General features: G+C 40.2%; 1 long non-coding RNA gene across 1 annotated transcript; it reads left to right on the plus strand.

Annotated features, from left to right (window-relative positions):
- Window positions 1-44: 44 nt before the first annotated feature.
- On the plus strand, window positions 45-6390 carry LOC121073571. The gene is made up of 6 exons (XR_005821801.1): window positions 45-142; window positions 2147-2221; window positions 2715-2800; window positions 5302-5466; window positions 5939-6016; window positions 6316-6390. It is a non-coding gene; the product is annotated as an uncharacterized LOC121073571 (long non-coding RNA).
- Window positions 6391-17288: the final 10898 nt, after the last annotated feature.

Here is a 17288-nt window from a genome sequence, read left to right on the forward strand (position 1 = left end):
TTTGACCATATTATCAAAAATAACGTTGTTTTTCAGATAAGAAGTCTATAAAGACACAGACGGGGTAAAAATATGAAATGGACCAGAGAAATCAGAGCAGGCACCAGCCAACCTGCAGTGTTTTTTGACCACCTCTAAACGGGTTGGTAAATTTCTTGATGTTTTTTCCATTGTTTGATTAAAGCCAGGCACACCCAGGGGTCCCTGACTGTGTGTGTGTGCTTCTTCTACCTTGGTGCTCCCTAAGCTGAGGAATCAGATCTAAGCTATGTCCTTTAAAAACCACCCTTAACCTGAAATACAAACTTCAGAGCACCACATTAGAAATTTCAAAGCCATCCCTGATTTTTTTTGTTTTCCTGTGTTCAGGTCTGCCTTTGGGCTTTAGTTGTCATTCCCCCCTTGCAGAACAGCCATTCTAAAACTGGCACATCTCCCCTTTTACAAGGGGAACTGACCTGTATTGAGATGATCCTGAACAGCTTTGTGGCTAGATGACAACACATCTTTCCCACTGACACTCTTCAGTCCCTCTGTTGCTAGTCTCAGCAGATATACATTGTAGTGAAACAGCTGTAAAGAATAAACCATACGCTGGCTCTTAATGCATTTCATTTATAGAAATGCCTTTTTTTTTTTTGTCTGTGATTACAGGCTTTGTAATTTTACAGCTGACATGAGATTACGATCCCCATGCTGTGGCAAAGGATAAGAAGAGGCAAGAGGTGCAGGAAGGCAATGAGAAGAGAAACGTGAAAAAACAGTCACTGGCTTTGCCTTCTGTGCAGCTTCTCAGATGTTGAGAGGGTTTTCTCAATGACAGCAAGGGGGTGGTGCTGGCAACCGCAGGATGCCTTTCCCATGAAAGGGGCTGGGTGAGGAAGAGCAGCCCTGGGAAGAGGCGGGCGGTGGAGTGGGTTCGCGTGGAGCTGGGAGACATCGGGGGCGTTTGTGAGAGGTGGGTGCTGGTGGGCAGTCAGCTGAGCTCTCAGGGCTTGGGGCTCAAGAAATGTGGCACAAAAAAGGGCAGCACAGAAATCAGAGCAGGCCTTGGTAGATGTGAGCAGATAACTGCAGTGATGACAGCACATTATCCGAGTGAATTAGGCTTCAGAAATTGGCTGTTGAAAAACAAATTTCCAGCCATGTGAGAGTGGTATTAAGATAGCAGATACAGTAGTGTAGGGCTGCATCTAAAAAATCCCCTGGCTCCAGCAGTGTTTGTGAACTGGCAAAGTGCAGTATGAGAGAAACTGCATGGGGGTCACTTTGGGGGCTTGCAAGAGCCTCCAGTCCTGGTGTGTTCTCTTAGTTGCCTTGGCTTGAGAAGTCAGCAGGAGTGCTAAGGCTACAAGATACCCAGTTTCTGGCAGGCTGCATCTGTTTGTTGATCACTTCATTAGGCAGAGCAATAAAAACAAGCAGGAGTGTAGACGTAAGCAGTAAGGCTTTGGCCTGACCATAAGACTTTCTCAGCTGTAAGAATAACTGCAGAAGAGCAGACTAAGGGAAATATTTTTGCTTAATAAGTTACAGCAACTCATCAGTCACATATCATACAACACACAATTTTATAAACTGTTGCACTTTGAGTGGATATAAATGGATTGTAACTGATAAGCCATAAAAAATTAATAGTTACTTTAAGATTTTAATGGAATAAAAAACACTGCAGTAATGAAAAAGTTGACATTTTAAAGATTGATAAAGCAACAGAATCATCAGAAAAATGTATTAGCAGAACAGCTATAGATGTACTCTTGCAGTATAACAGACATATCATCAGAAGACAGCAAATGTAACAGGATGAAGGTAACCTAAAATCCTGGAAATTGAAATCAGGAGCAAGTGAATATATAAGAGATTGAAGGAAGAAAGTATTATCTGAAAATGCTTGGAAGCTAGTGCTTTGGCAGTTTTACATTTCTTGATGCTGTTGATCTGGTCTTTAGCTTGTATGATAGTACTCAAAATCTTCTCACCACAGGCTTGCATGGTGAGAGTAAAGATCTGAATCTGTGCTGTTTTATTGGGATTGGCTATTTAACATATTTAATTGGCCATTTTCCATTCAAGTTAAATGGGAGTTTTATAAACCTCAAAGTCAATTCCATTTTCATGAATTCCATCTTCCTCTGCCCTACAGGAAGGGTGTAACCATTTGCTCATGACAGAAAGAATCAAAGGAGAAGTCAAACAATGTATGGCCTAATCAATATCGGTAAGCGAATCTCACTGATTAATTGATTTACGTCCTCCAAGGAATTTTTCATTGCAACCTGTTACCATAATGAGTGGTCAGCAGAGCAGAACTGATCTAGACAGAAGATAAAGGCTTTTGGTAAAAATGAGCCCTTTTCAAATGTAAATAAAGAAAATACTGGAACAAATGGCTATTTTAGTCTTTCAGTAGATGCAACTTCTGTTCTAAATCAGCACTGGTATTTCCTTAAATTAAGAGATGCAGTAAACACTGGAATTATTGATGACATTATGTAACTGTACCACGGATAGTTATCTTTATACCCCTCTAATTTTTAAGGGCTTGTTTACTGAAGTCAACAGTAAAATCCTATTAATAATTAAATACTTAATTTTCTTTAAAGAGAAAAAATAAGATAAACACTCTATTTTCTTAGGTAATTCATGGTTATGAATTGAATGGCTCTGTTTAAAATCAATGTTAATAAATAATGCATAGCATTCTTTTTCAGCTACCCTATAAATATAAAGCTGATTGAAGAAAACAGAAAACATGCTAAGGGAAATATATCTTCAGGCAGTGCTAAGATTTCTGTGGGTATGTTCCAATTTATATGAAATTGATTTCACACTTGCACTGGTGAAAGCAGCTTTGTATCAATCAAATGAACAAACACAGGAGCAGGTGAGCACTTAAATAGAACTTTTTTCTTGCTCAGTTGCTGCTGAAAGCCCCTGTTGTAAGGGCCTGTCTGACGCTCCTTTGCCACCCATACAGTCCTTAACAACTTCGCAGAATAGGGCCCTCATTTTGCAGCTGTTATTCTGGACAGCTCCTTCTGCATTACGTGTATCCCATGGAGTGCTCTCTTCCTGTTCAGAAGCTGCCTGCCTGTGTAAGGATGGCACTTCACAGAACTGAGGCGCAGGGAAGGTGTTACGAAGTTACTGCTGGTGAACACTGGCTGAATGGGAAGCACCACGGGGCAGGAGGAAGGAGGAAATCATAATGCTATTTTGGGCATATAGGTAAGCAAAGTTCTGCAGGGGTCCTGGCTGGCAAGCTTCAGAGTCCCTGAAGTTTGTATCACCAAGGTTATTAGGGCTAAAAGTCTCAGCTGATGAAAGTCAGGATGGATCCGGTTCAAAATCAGGTTCAGAATTTTGCCCTCAGGTGACCCAGGTAACTTTTGGTTATTACACTAGGCATAAAAGACGGTGTGAATCTGGTCAGGAGGTTCTTCTGTCTTGTCCCCATCCTGTCCCATCCCCATCCGATCCCTCTCTCCCCCAAAATTAAAACAAACAAACAAAAAAACAGCTCTAAGAAATGAACTGAACAGAAAATTGAGTAGTTTTTGGTCAGCCATATATGCACAGATGTTGTTAACATGCCTGGTTCTGTTAGTTGTGTCAATGTAAACCTAAACACAAGAAAAACTATTTCTGATTGGCACTGATGAGCAGTGAGTCTAATCTGTGAAACAGTCTGTGCAGCCGAAGACATTGAGAGTCACAGGTGACAGCCTTTGAAGTGAAGTACAGCTCATCTCCTGGAACATGCAGCAACTCTTCTCAGAGAAAATAAAACAAATAGTCTAGTTCTGTAGGTAATTTATGTTTACAGTTGAAGGTGTATGATGTTGGTCATAAGGTGAAGGGTGTTTTTCTTTTTTCTTTTAAGAAGGAATTAAAAGCTAGGGCAAAAATGTGAATCCCTTGAGACTGACATCAAGGTGCTCAGCACCTGAGGTGTGTGTTCAGCTGCAGAAGGTAGGTGGTTGGTTAGGGGTAAGAGAGAGTGTCATCTCTGAACCAGTGAAGGTGACTGAGGTGTGGTGTGGGCTGGTGCCTGATGGATGGAGTTTCTGTTTTGGTTACAGTGATCCAGAAGACTTGAGAAGGAGGTGTTAAAATGAGGTCTGAAACCTGCAATAATATTGGGAGCTGCTAAACAGTGCAGTATTCAGGGAAGGTGTCCTGGTTTAGGCTGGGTAGAGTTAATTTTCCTCCTAGTAGCTGGTGTGGTGCTGTGTTTTGGATTTAGGACAGAAAAATGCTGACAACGCCCTGATGCTTTCACTGCTGCAGAGCAGTGTTCTCACTAAGTTAAGGACCTTACAGCTCCTTGCGCTGCCCTGCCAGGAGGAGGCCAGAGGTGCGTCCGGGAGGGGTGCTGGGAGGGGACAGAGCCAGGACAGGTGACCCCAAGGGATGTCCTGTGCCACGTGGGTCTTACTGAACAATGAACTGGGGGAGTTGGCTGGGGGGGCTGCTGTTGTTAAGGGTCTGGCTGAGCATTGGTCAGCAGGCAGTGAGCAATTGCACTGTGCATCGCTTGCTTTGTGTATTCTTTTATCATTATTATTATTATTAACCTTCCTTTTCTGTCCTATTAAGCTGTCTTTATCTCAACCCACAAGTGTTACCTTTTTTCCAATTCTCTCCACCATCCCACTGCTGGGGCAGTGAGCAAATGGCTGTCTGGTGCTTAGACACCTGCTGGATTAAACCACAACAGACAGCAATAAATTGTGTAAGGTAACGACCAGATTTACACACGAGGAAAATAGTGAAGAAGAAAAACGTATTTAGGTTAAAAGCAAGCAGTGAGTTTCTGGACAGGTATGAACATAGATCCTGAACAAGGGAGAATGAGGTTGGGAACACTGTGTGAGAGCCTGCTATAAAACCAATCTCTCTGCCTTGGAAACCTTCTAGAGGTGACATCAGGCTTAATTATGTGAACACTCCAAGGTGTTTTATGAAGAAGTTCCAGCACAATTTCTGAAATACTCCAGAAATCACTTCAGACATGAAGTGTCCCAAACTCTCGTTAGCCTACGAATTTTGAACGTGCCAGGCAGTGCTGAGTGTGTCAGTCAGGTGAGCACATGGGGCTTGGCCTGCAGAGTACATTAACTAAAAAAAGAGGACTCTGCAGACAAAGAAATGTGTAGTGAAGTCACAGTGAGAAACAGTAGGCTTGGTGGTCTGTGCCTTCACAGTATGCTTGGAAAATGAAATAGGGTGGATTTAAACCCTAGCAGTGCTAATGATGAATTCTTCTCACAGTCTGCTCTAATTTTTGCCTTCCAGTTTTATGTTGGACAGCATCTTGAGAAAGTGAACATATGAAGATCAACAGCCTTATGCCTTTACTAGTTGCTCAGAAGATATTCTCAGTCTTTTGTTCAAGAGCAACAGCATATGGTATAAAAGAGCAATTCCAGAATGGCTCGAGAGTCACTGAAACCAAGCGAGGTGAGCAGAGGCACAGAGAAATTGCATGTAGCAGGCAGTGAGTAACTCAAGCTGTAAGAAGTCAGTGTGGTGACCAGAGGAGAGAGATTTGAGTTACAAGGGACAGGCAGAGATCTCTGCGGGACATCGGGTTTAGTGAGCATTCATTTTGGTGAGCCAGAGAATAGTAGTGTCTGCTAGTGTGCAGCTAAGAGTCAAGCAAACATGTGAAGCTTTTGGATGTGAAGATTCAGAGGTGGGAAACAGATTGTTAGGAGATAGTATAATAAGAATATGATGATATGGCGTCGGAATAACCTTACAGTGGTAAATCAGTTTTGTTGAAGCTAGCAATATATTATATCTTGTTTCCAATTGCTTTTCAGATGTTTTCTTCTCAAAAAGCTGCTTATCAGTTGATACTTGGTCATTTATTTATTGGCTTGAAATATTCTCCAGAGTTTTTTCCTCCTTTTGGGTCTTATCTTTTTAGACAATGGATTTATGATTAGGACCTAAGCCATGCCTAACTCTTTCCCTACGTGAAAGCAGATCCAGTTTCTGTTTGAAGGTATTGAATTACTGATTTGGATAATTTTTACTCTTATCTTCTTCTGATCTTTTAACTGAAAGCTCTCAACGACAAGTGTTTTTTTTTTTTCTTAAGTACTAGTTACTGTATGATTCTTAATCATTATTACTAATTACATTGCTTTCAAGCATAGAATTTCTCAGCATCTCCATGCAGAGGTCAGTAGGAGGGTTACAGCATGAATACTGGCTAAAGTGGAGTGCTTTTGTGGTTTCCATTTTCAAAGCATAAATTGAAGCTAAAGCAAAACTTAATGTCTTTATTTTCTGGCAGTACAGTTCCTTCACTGCCATTTCGCATGTGACAATGGTGGCCCCAAACCCTGAGGACTGTGAGCACACGTCATGTCTTAGGGAGTCATCTTTTTATTTTATTTGTTTGCCTCTTTTACATTGTTTTGATGACCTGCATTTCTTTCAAGGGAAAAAATAAAAAACAAAGCAGATGCTGTTACTGAACACAGTAGAGGCAGAAAATCACAGAGTAATGCCAAGGGAAGTTTTCAAAGCAGAGGGCAGGCATTCTTTGCATCTCTGAAACATCAATTCTGTTACTTCTAAAGGGTCCTATCACCAGCTGCCTGCTGATAACGAGGTTATTCCAATGAGATAATGTTATGCTGTGAGTCCTCTGCTCCCAAGAGGAGGGGAAAGAGGAAGGGCATTGTCACACCAGCTCTCCTGTAGGCAAACCAGAAAATGAGAAGTCATGAAATTTGTCTTCCAGAGAAGCAGGAGGCAGAATACATACATATGTGTCGACTTACTGCAGAACAGTATTTTTGTCTATGGAAGAGGGCACATCTGGGGGACTTCAGGTGTCTGGTTGACACCTCACTGAGGGTATCATTTTCTCTCTCCTTTAAGGAGGCTGTAGAAGACAGCCATTTTTCCAGGGAAGGTGAGGCTTCAGGCTTTATGTCCTTGTGTATGCTTTCTGCTGACGTGGTCTTTGTTTCCCACTGGTCTCAGACAAACTGGGTTTTACGTGCCCATGTAAGGGGACTACCAGTTGACTCGCCAATCTCTCCCTAACTACCTGCTATGTTGTACTTTGGAAATGTTCCGCTGCTCTACTTGCAGTATCCTAGGAAGCTAACAGAGGGAGAAGATGAATAAGATTAATGTCACCCCTGGTAGAACCTCCCATTTCCTTAATTAGTAAAAACATTAGGAGAACCAGCAGCAATTCTAGTTCTCTCAGATTCTGACGTTATGGGTACCTAAGGTGTCATCGCTGTTTCAGTGGCCTCAGGAGTCTGCTCTCCCCAACAGCTCCTTGCTTTGTTCCTGCCCACAGTCAACTCTGCAGCACCTGCTCTTAGGGGACAGGTTGTAGGGCCGAACGAAAAGGCATGTTCTCCCCTCTCCCCCAGACAGACATCGGTAGAAGTTAATTGAAACTGAAGAATTCCACATGGATTGCCTCAAATTTTTTTCCCACTCAGTTGTTCCCATTTCAGTTTCTTTTCACTGACAGTGTCAGAATCACTGTCAGTTCCCGTCCCACCAGCAAAACAGTCTAAATGAAAATTAAGGTGGGTAAACAGGAAGGCTTTTAAATCTGTTTTTTTTTCTTACAAGAAGATGGATACAAAAGGGCACAAGTATATTTTTCACCTTAACATATTGCTTTCAAGGTGAAATTGATGAGGCTGATTTTTTAAATATATTTTTAAATCCGCAAATCTGTTTTACAATGTAGGGTTTTTGTTTGTTTTAGAGTGGTCTGTAGTCCTGAGAGGGTTTTGGCGTGCTGCTGGAGAAAACACCAGCCACAGACTAACATGGTTGTCAAAGAACATAATTAGATACTAAGGGCATCATTACAGCAATTTGGAAAATGCAACATATGGAGCTCCCCTTACTTGAAGATCAGTTAGTAGTTGAATGTTTCTCTTACTGAAAAGTCAGGGAGGGAAGAATCCCACCCCTGTGTTACACGTGTCAGTGTGCATGGGGTTTGTTTGTTGGGTTTCAGTGAGAGTATTGCTATGGCTTAACTGAGACACTTTGCTGCGGTACAACTCAGTGGAATGGACTTTGGAGCCTAATCTCTTCATGGAAAAAAACACAGGTGTTGTGGTCTTAGTGCCAGGGTGAGCTGCCTGAGGTGAGATACCTGGATATCTGTATAGTACTATTACTCTTCTTAGATAAGAGTAAGTCATTCTATTTTTGATGGAGGACTGAATTTTTGAGAATGACAGGTTTTGGAAAAAATGTTAGTTTGTATAGATTATTGTGAAGAACAAAACACTTTATGTAATCTAATGTTTTATCATTTACAGGATTTTCGTTTGGAACTTCAAACTAAGCTTTTCATCCTTCTCTTTTTATTTTTATATGTTGTAAGTTATCATCCCTCATTTCAAATGCGACTGAATTTCAGGTGAACTGCCCTCCTTCTCTGCAGCTTTACTGCCTTTTTTTTTTAAAAAAAAAAACAAAAAACCAACCTTGTAAAACCTTGACAAATTCCAAAATCTATGATTTTTCTTAAGCAAATAAGAAACTGTTTAGCTTTAACTGAATTTTGATGATGTTTCAGAGTAAGTCTTGTGTGTTTTCCTTTCTAGGCATAACTCCCAGGGATGTAACAATCAGCTTGTGAAATATGGATAGATTAAATGGTTTCACGTAGCTAAGAAGCTGGCAAGAAGACCTTTGGGTGGCTGTATTACATTTCTTATATGCTGACTTCCATTTTGGATCAGTAATTAAGGGGTCACATCGCGCCTACACGCAAAACCAGACCATTATTTTATAAGCACCGGGGAGCTATCACACAAGTTCCGGAAATCCTACAAAACTAGAATAACTGACTAGTACATCTCTAGGAGATTGAGCAAAGAACAAATGTTCAAAGCAAGCTGTCACTCGGTGTGTGTTCCTGTGAAGTACTCACACATCATTAGATGGGCTAATGCTACATTTGTTGAAGGCAAAGAAAAGTAAAATTAGAAATTGCTTAAAATGGCATTTCGGCCAACTTAAACATTTTCTTCTGAGGACACAGCCTGTGTTTTACCATCCCATTTTACTTTGTCTAGAGTGAACTTAGTTGAAATGTCTCATGTTATAAGTAAAGCTCACTTGTTTCTGAAAAAGAAAAGCCTCTTGGGAACCAAGAGAATTTTTGAAATAATGTGACAGGGGTATGACTAATATGTGCTATTAAAATCTGATTTCTTTGGGGGGAAAAAGGTTCAGTGTGAATTGTAGAGTAAGTGCCTACATCTTAAAAGCCTGTAATAAGAAATTGAAGCAAAGTTTCATGTCATTCGACAGTGAAAGCTTGCAACTTTTATATTTTGTCTTCTGAAGACTGATCCCAAATAAATTTAAAATCTCACTTAAAATAGCAGAACAGTGCATGTGCCAGGAAGGCATATGGATGCCAGTTTGAAAATTATTAGAAAGAATCTGGAAAGAAGTGACAGATAGGATTTGGGGAAAAAATGTATTGTCTCGCAGTGTTGAATGACGTATATGATACGTGACTAGCCTAAGCAAACCACTGAGAGGGCAAGGCACAGGAATGCATGTACACGTGCACCAAATTCCCATGTTTGGCATGTTTTTAAAAAAAAAATGAAGACAAAAATGAGGGCTGAGCAAGAGTTTTACCAGTTACTGTTGAAAAGATGGCAGAAAGAGCAAGTAAAGGAAGAACCAAGGAAGTTCAGTAGAATTACCCAAACCGTTCACCCTCCATATGCTGTGGAATCGTGATCGTCTGATCTTGCTGTTCATTTAGTATTGCTTGATTTCTTGGCGTTGCTTAATAAAATAAGCATTCAGAGTTACAAAATGCAAACTAGCTGGTTACTAGTTTGTTTTGCAATACTGATCTGACTGTGCAAAATAGTAAGAACTTTCTCTGAGCAACCTGGACAACTCCCTCTCTGGGCCAAGGTGGGAGCAGAGTCCTGAGGTCCTGGTGCAGCCTGAAATATCTGTCCTGTGGTGCTAAATGGGTGCTTGCATTAGTATCAGCATAGCACAGTTATGTTCAAGTACTCTGGAGGTGCTGAGCGAGGAGAAAACAGTGATAATGGCCTCCTAACCAGTCATGTTTTGTTTTGTTTTTTTCCCCTCAAAGCCTTGTTTCAGACAAATCCTGAACAGCATCACCATTTGTCTCTTCTCAAGGAAGAGGCAATATGCTGTAGTGCAACCAGCGCATACTGTGGCAGGCAGATGGATTTTGTGGTGTGTATTGGGCACAAAGTGCAAACTTGTAATGTTTTGCCCAGTCATCGGCATGCCAGAAGTTAAATTGTTTATATTTTCTTCTGGCTCAGTGCCTGCATTAGTGATAGTGTTTGCGTTAATTGGCATGAATAAAATCAAGTTAAATTTTCCAGGGTGAGATGGTTTTGCTTGCTACAGTGAGGTCAGTCCACTTGTGGCATTAGGACCCGCTTGTGGAGATATTCTCCACTGATAGCTGCCTTTGAAATGCTGAATGGGCCTTTCATTTTGAGACCTAAAACAAGCTATTCATCTGAAACAAAGGCAATATAAAACATAATGCATTAGGATACGTTTTCTATTGTATCATCTCCTACTTGATGATGTTAAAATCCCACAGGAAATAATTTTATCTGAAAATATCAGTAAAACTTATTTCTAAACTTTACTCCATAGCACTTCTGTTTAACATTTTTGATTTGGAAAAGCATTGTGGGTTATTGGTATTCAAGCAAGTGCACCGTGTGCCATCCTTGCTTTAAATTAATATCTGATAAAGTCTTGAGAAGTGGTTCTTAAAATGGACTTGTCTTGTGTATTAATTAGGATTTGCTCTCAACTGTTCTCTTAATGCTTCTGATGAAACAAATTCTTCCTCCAGGCTGGACGGTGCCTTTTGTCCAGTTAACTAAAATACCATGCCTGCTATATATGAACAGTTATGCAAATAATTAATTTGTCAGTTCTTCAACCAAGCTAGGAAATTAAACATAAAACCATCTACAAAAGCTCTGCTGAAAACCTTGAAACTGGTTTAGGGAAGCCACCACATCAGATTCAGATTCTTTTGTTGATTGGTATTTTGCTTTATCTGGCTTCAGTGGGATCGTTTATAGAGCAGAATTACATTCCACAGCGTAGGAAGAGTGAGAGCAAAAATGTAATCTCAAGTAGAGCATTGGCATTTGCTAGCCCTACTGTATTCAGCAGTGATTTTAGTTTTGCTTTTCTTTTGTTTGGAGACCAGTGTAATATCAGTGTGCCTTCCTTCTCCCTTGCTAGTAGAGAACTTAGCAGTCCACAGCATGGGAGGCTTTGATTGGAAACATTTTTAAAAGCAAACACAAGGGGATGAAGTTGCTGTCCAAGAATGTTATGCACTGTGCTAGCCAGAGCAGCAAACACTTCTGCATGGTGGGACTTGACCAAAGCTGATCCAGTCTTGCAGATTTATTGCTCTGTCTCCATAAGATGATGCTCTAAAAAAAGGCAAATGTTACATTATAATTTACTTTGCATTTCATCGTCTAAAAGCTTTAAGTACCGTAATTTATTATTGGTGTTTCAAGGGAGAAGATAGGATGCTAATGTAGAAAAATAGGATGGAAATTTGAACTTTTGTCTCTACAAAGGTAAAAACTACCACCTCCAAAACAACAACGTGGCCCCAGTTCTACTCTGAAATGCTGACAAACTTTATTCTATTCATCAAATTTCTTTCATGGCAAATGTGTATGGCTTTTTTAACTGCTCAGCAAATAGGTTAAGTTTTCTAACCCAACTTTTTGTCATCATTATGGTGGCATTAAAAACATGAGCTGAACCTGTCTGCAGATGGCTGTTCCAGTCCATTTGTCTTGTGTTCTTATCACCTCCTTCTCTTTCTAGCAATTGGTGTGTAAATACTGCCCTGTGCTATACCATAACCCTAATTTCTACTCCTAAAGGGTAAGAGTAAGATCTGTACAAACCATGTGTATCCTCAGTACAGAGTACAAAAGCAGTGTCTTAGGATAACACCCACATAACAAAATTGTATTATTCCTCCCATGTCTTCAGGGTGCAATACAGCCTTGGGGTTGCATGGGAGCCTGGAGGAGAAGTGAACAGTAGTCCCAAGATTGAGAAGAAAGTACCGTAAACCAATTCACGTTACAAATTTGTGGAAATACTGCCTGTGGAAACTAGAGCTCATTCAAGGTGTTGCTATGCACTCAGGAATGACATTTGTTAACTGAAGATCAGATACCTAGCTACCTTTTAGCTGAAAACCCTGCTTAACTGAGAGCAGCTTGGTAACTCCCTCCACCAAGACTAGCACCAGGCAGTACATTACATGAGCTCCCCTCCCAATTTTACATCTAATGCATAATGGAAATGGTGTTTTTTTACTAATGTTACTGTTCAGTGAATTGCGGAATGATGTGTGACCCGAATAAATACTGAAAGTGTATTAGTGTCTGAGAAATTTTCCCATTGCTGCAGAATGCATTTCAGAATACGTTAGGCAATTCAGAAGGGTAAAAGCAGTGAACTGGAATTGTCCCAGATTATATGATGGAAAACATATTGTAGTTTACTCAGCCTCTTCTTTAATTTAAAGGCTAAACAAGTTTCAATGAATAATGACATCTTCATACATTTTAAATTGAAGTTGACTTTGTTAAATGTCAGCTATGACATATAAACCAATACTAAAAGCAGTAAAATAACCTGTGCAATTATGTGTGGTGATCTGGATGCACAAGATTAAAGAGAGCAGCAACAGGAATAGGTTCAGCATGGCAGACCGTAAATTTTTTAAGTTAATGCCAAGAGAAGGATGGGGAATGGGCACTTTTGGAAAGAGGAACCTGTTTCTGGGACTAAACTTAGATAATTAGGGAAGTAAAGTAGTGTCAGCTATCTCATCTGCTCTAGCCCTAACTAGGAATTTTGTTCAAGATGGGATATTTCTGACAGTGATTCAGTCCATGGTAAACTTAAAGCCTCATTTATCCTAGACCCAGTGAGCTTTTGTGCTGATACTTGTTTGGCTCTGGCACTTCCACCACAAGAAATGGTTGCCTCTGTGTTCTAGAGATTGTGCAAGACATTTCCAATAAATTGACCTAAACCCTCTTCCTGGGGGTCTTTTAGCTCCAGATGGTCTTCAAAGCCCTTTCTCCCCATGCTTGCCTTTTTCATACAGAGAGACAGAAGGTGAATGAAGATGGCACTAAACATTTCTCTTCTATTGCTTTACCTAATTATTTTTTCTTGTGCATCAAATTCAGTTTGTTAAAATCTCACTAACCCCTGATTTTCTGAATACTACTCAAAATAGCAGAAACTCTTTCCTCTAAAGGGATTTTTCTGCCTTGTGCAATTCTTAATGTTGTTTTTACCCATTGTCATAATGACTATTTTCATATGGGTTTTATGGGTTTGAGATGCACAGTGAAAGCACAGCTGCTAATTTGTTCTGGCAATTTGACTGGAAATTGCCAGGTACTGAGTGCTCCCAGACGTTTTAATGGAAAGTTTCAGCTGGACTGTCTCAAGGGTGTGCTTATTTTGCTTAAACTGGTTCAGTCGTTGTTCATCATTTCAGAAACTCTTGGCCTGTTACTTTTTCAAGTGTAGATTTGGAAATGCCTCTCTCTCGTTAGTATTTTTATTAATGAATACTTAGTAAATTGACAGATTTTAAGTTACAGTAAAATTATTTGCAATTACCGATATCTTTAGGAAGCAGGAAAACTAAGTTGAGATTTGTTCTGTTATCATTTACATTTCAGTGTATGTTTTTGTCTTGTAGTTCACTATGGGGAACAAACTGACTAGCTTGTTAATAACCACAAGGATGAGATCCTGTGAGCTCTCTTCTGCACTTGCTATCAGAAAATTAACTGCTCTTGGTGCAAAGCTCTCTGAATCATCAGATTGTTTAGAAAGCCAATACGCAGCGTGAAACCCTGTCTGATCATGGTGGCCAGAAGTCATCCTATCACTTGCTGGTCAGGTCAGAAGGTTGAATTGTCCCACAACAAAGCTATTGCAGTTTCTCTTACATGAAGTAGCACTTGTACTGTGAAGTGCATCCACCAGCCTGCTTAATCCTGGCCATGCAGTATCATCGTGGAGGCAGGGGATAATTGGGAGTCTGTGTATGGATGACTACCTCTACTAATCAAGGTTTTCGAGCAGGAAGTTTCTGTCAATTTAGGGATGAAGAGCAAATGTACAAGGTGCCTGATCTCCAAGAATATCTCCTGGCAGGGAGTAGCTGTCACAGTCGCTTGCTGCTCCTGAGGACATGTGCAGCAGAGGGCTCGGTGTAAGAGCACTGTGCTTCTGGCTCTGGCAAGGGAGCCTGTTAGTGACTCAAGGCAAGGGAGCCTGTTAGTGACTGCAGCATCTTTTAAGCATTTAGCAACCAAATGAAAAGGCTGTTGTCAAATGTTTGCAGCACAGTGTTTGTCACAAAGAACATCTACATAACTATAAGGCGTTGTAAAGCGTACTGTGTTGTTTTAACACTTAAAGCATTCTCTGTATTTCTGTATCTTTTAGAAGTATATGCATCAAGATAATGTATGTTGCAACTTTTGGTACCTTTAGGTATTTATGCCAAAAGGCATCCAACTCTGTGCATCCAGACTGCTGTGTTTGCATGCCACAGATTGGAGAGAGAGGGAAATGGGCAAAGGGATTTCAGAACAGGAAACAATGAAAAGAAGTAATCTGGAGTTAAGCAACTGACAGGCTGGGCAGCATGTTAATTCGTTTCCATGTCCGTGGGAGCTGTCTATGTCCATGTGAGACGCTCAGTTTAGGCCTCTGTCTGGAAAGCAGAGCAGGGATGGGCTTGAGCATGGCACAAGCATTAGACAGCAAGGGCAGCTGTCTCAGTGGAGTTCAAAGAACAATCCCCTGGTAGAGGCACTCTGCCTTGCGTAGGTCATGGTACACCACAGTTAGAAACCTGTGGTCCCAGTCAGGTAGAGCTTCATTAAACTCATCAGTTGAATTTCTTGGTTGAAATCTTGATGCCGCTGAAATCAATAGCAAAACTTCCACTGACTTTTACTCAGAGCAAGTTTTCATCTCTTGTTTTTGGTAAGTACAGAGAAACAGTAACTACAAAGGCTAAGGTTTTCAAAGCTACCAGAAAGATTTAAAGTGCCCTAAAAACATGAATTGTGGGTGTTCATTTCCCTTGGCAGTTCTTGCAGTCTGAGTTCTATGTTAATGGAAAACTCTGATGAAATATTAAAGACCCTCAGAGTCAAGACACATGAAATTCACTCTACATGGATTGCTGAACTGGCCATTCAGCAAGGGCCAGCCTTCATCTTGCAGTGCACAAAGGTTCAATTCCAGGGCATGAGATTTTGTAGCATGCCTGTGAGTGGTATTTTCCTTTCAAAAGGAAAATTTGAGTTGCGGACTTACCAGACTTAGACAAAAAATGTAAAGTAAAAATACATAAAAATACCCTTGGGGTTGCTGACACTGAGTTATGCTGCCATGGAATAGAGCTGAGTAGGTGTACAAATCAGCAATGTGGAATAATGAAGTTCTTTTTTCATATCTGCATAGTTTTTGATCTTTCCAACAGAAAACCAAGTAACATTCTCAGCTAACGAAGTATCTATCAAATTATAACCATGACACAACCTAGTTATACACTGGTCATGTGAACATGCAGGTAGTAACTGCTGAAGAGAGCTTTTTTTTTTTCTCCCCCCATTATAATCCATGTATCAGTGTTAAAGGGCGGCACTTCTTTTGAAGCAACACAGCTGCTTTTGAATTTGGTGGGGATGTAGGATAAGACTGGCTTCCCCTGTGAACTGTAAGAAGTATGGCTGCTTGAGAGTGTACAGCCCCTTAACACTGCCTATATTCTGTAGGTTGATAGGGACGGAATTTTACCAGTTAACAAAAAAAATCACTCCCATCCTCAACGAAAGCAGCAAGGGAGGAGAGGAATGTGACATCTTTGTCCGTTTCCACATCACAAGGTTAATAAAATGTTCTTGTCTTACTACAACAGAGGAAAGGCAAGATTTGAATGTTCTGTAAATCATCTAAGTCAATCCTTGTCCTGAGCTACTCTTGGGAATGTAGTTGTTCGGTAAGTTCTTTTTCCAAACAGAGACTTTTTTTGTTAAGGAGAGAGGAGTGGAAGATTCCCTACAGTCCCTAAGGGAGTTTGTGTGTGCTATTAAAACGCTAAAATAGCTTCATCTCTTAAATTTTCTTTCTGGAACAGAAGTGAACATTATGATCAATGTGGTCCACTATCATTCTTTGTCCTAGTCTTGAGGAATGTTCTCCAGCATTAGTCTGACTAGGACATAATTCTCCTGTCATGGTCTGGTTGCCTCATCTCTCAAGGTTATGGTATTTTTTTAGTCATTCATTTGCTGAATCAGAATCTGTTTTTTTTTTTTCCCCCCTTCCTCGTGCCTCTCCATTCCCAGTTTCAAAATCTGAACAAAGTGAATCATTTCTTCTCCCAGACTTCCAAGAGAATAAAATTAAAAGAGTACTGGAACTGGGAAAATTTACCTAAAACCCATTTTCATTCTGTTCTCTCATTTGTATCGGAGGATCTGTGCAGTTATTGAGTTTCAGACAGACTACCTATCCTTTTTATATTGCTCTTCAACGCAGAACAGCAGTGGTAAATCTGTAGTTTCACATTCTTTGTCAGTTGATTAGGATCAAGAAGTTAAGCAGAATGTGTTCGTAAATCCGATCCGTGTCTTTGTACCGAGGGAGACAATATTCTCTACTTTTGTTCAGAAAAGAAAATTGAGAAATAATCCTATTTGAAGTACCTAAATGATAGATTTTTTTTTGTGTGCTTCAATTGTATTTTTGTGTTTATTGTCCTAACAATACAGTTCTCTTCAGTAAGTAAGTAATGCACGTTACCAATGAATAGAAACTTAGTCATTACCTTGTTTCCTGACTAATCCAAGTAAATATTCCCACAGACACTAAGCAAACCTAAACGTTGTTGCCAAAAGTCCCCATGTACAGCAAATCTGTAGACCTGATCCAGGGGAAATAGGTATGTGTTATGACATTAAATAGGGATGGTTCTCTATTTACAAAACAAAAGTAACAGCAATCTGAACTAACAAATCTCCTAGAAAGATTTTTGTTGGAAAATTGATGTAGTATTAAATTGAGATATTAAGAATTAGAAAAGCTGATAAAACTTGGAAATCTGAAGTATAGTTACTAAAAGATCTTGTGCTTGCTGTCTTCTTTTAGGT

Source organism: Cygnus olor, chromosome 7 (genome assembly GCF_009769625.2).
Source record: "Cygnus olor isolate bCygOlo1 chromosome 7, bCygOlo1.pri.v2, whole genome shotgun sequence".
Classification (NCBI taxonomy): domain Eukaryota; kingdom Metazoa; phylum Chordata; class Aves; order Anseriformes; family Anatidae; genus Cygnus; species Cygnus olor.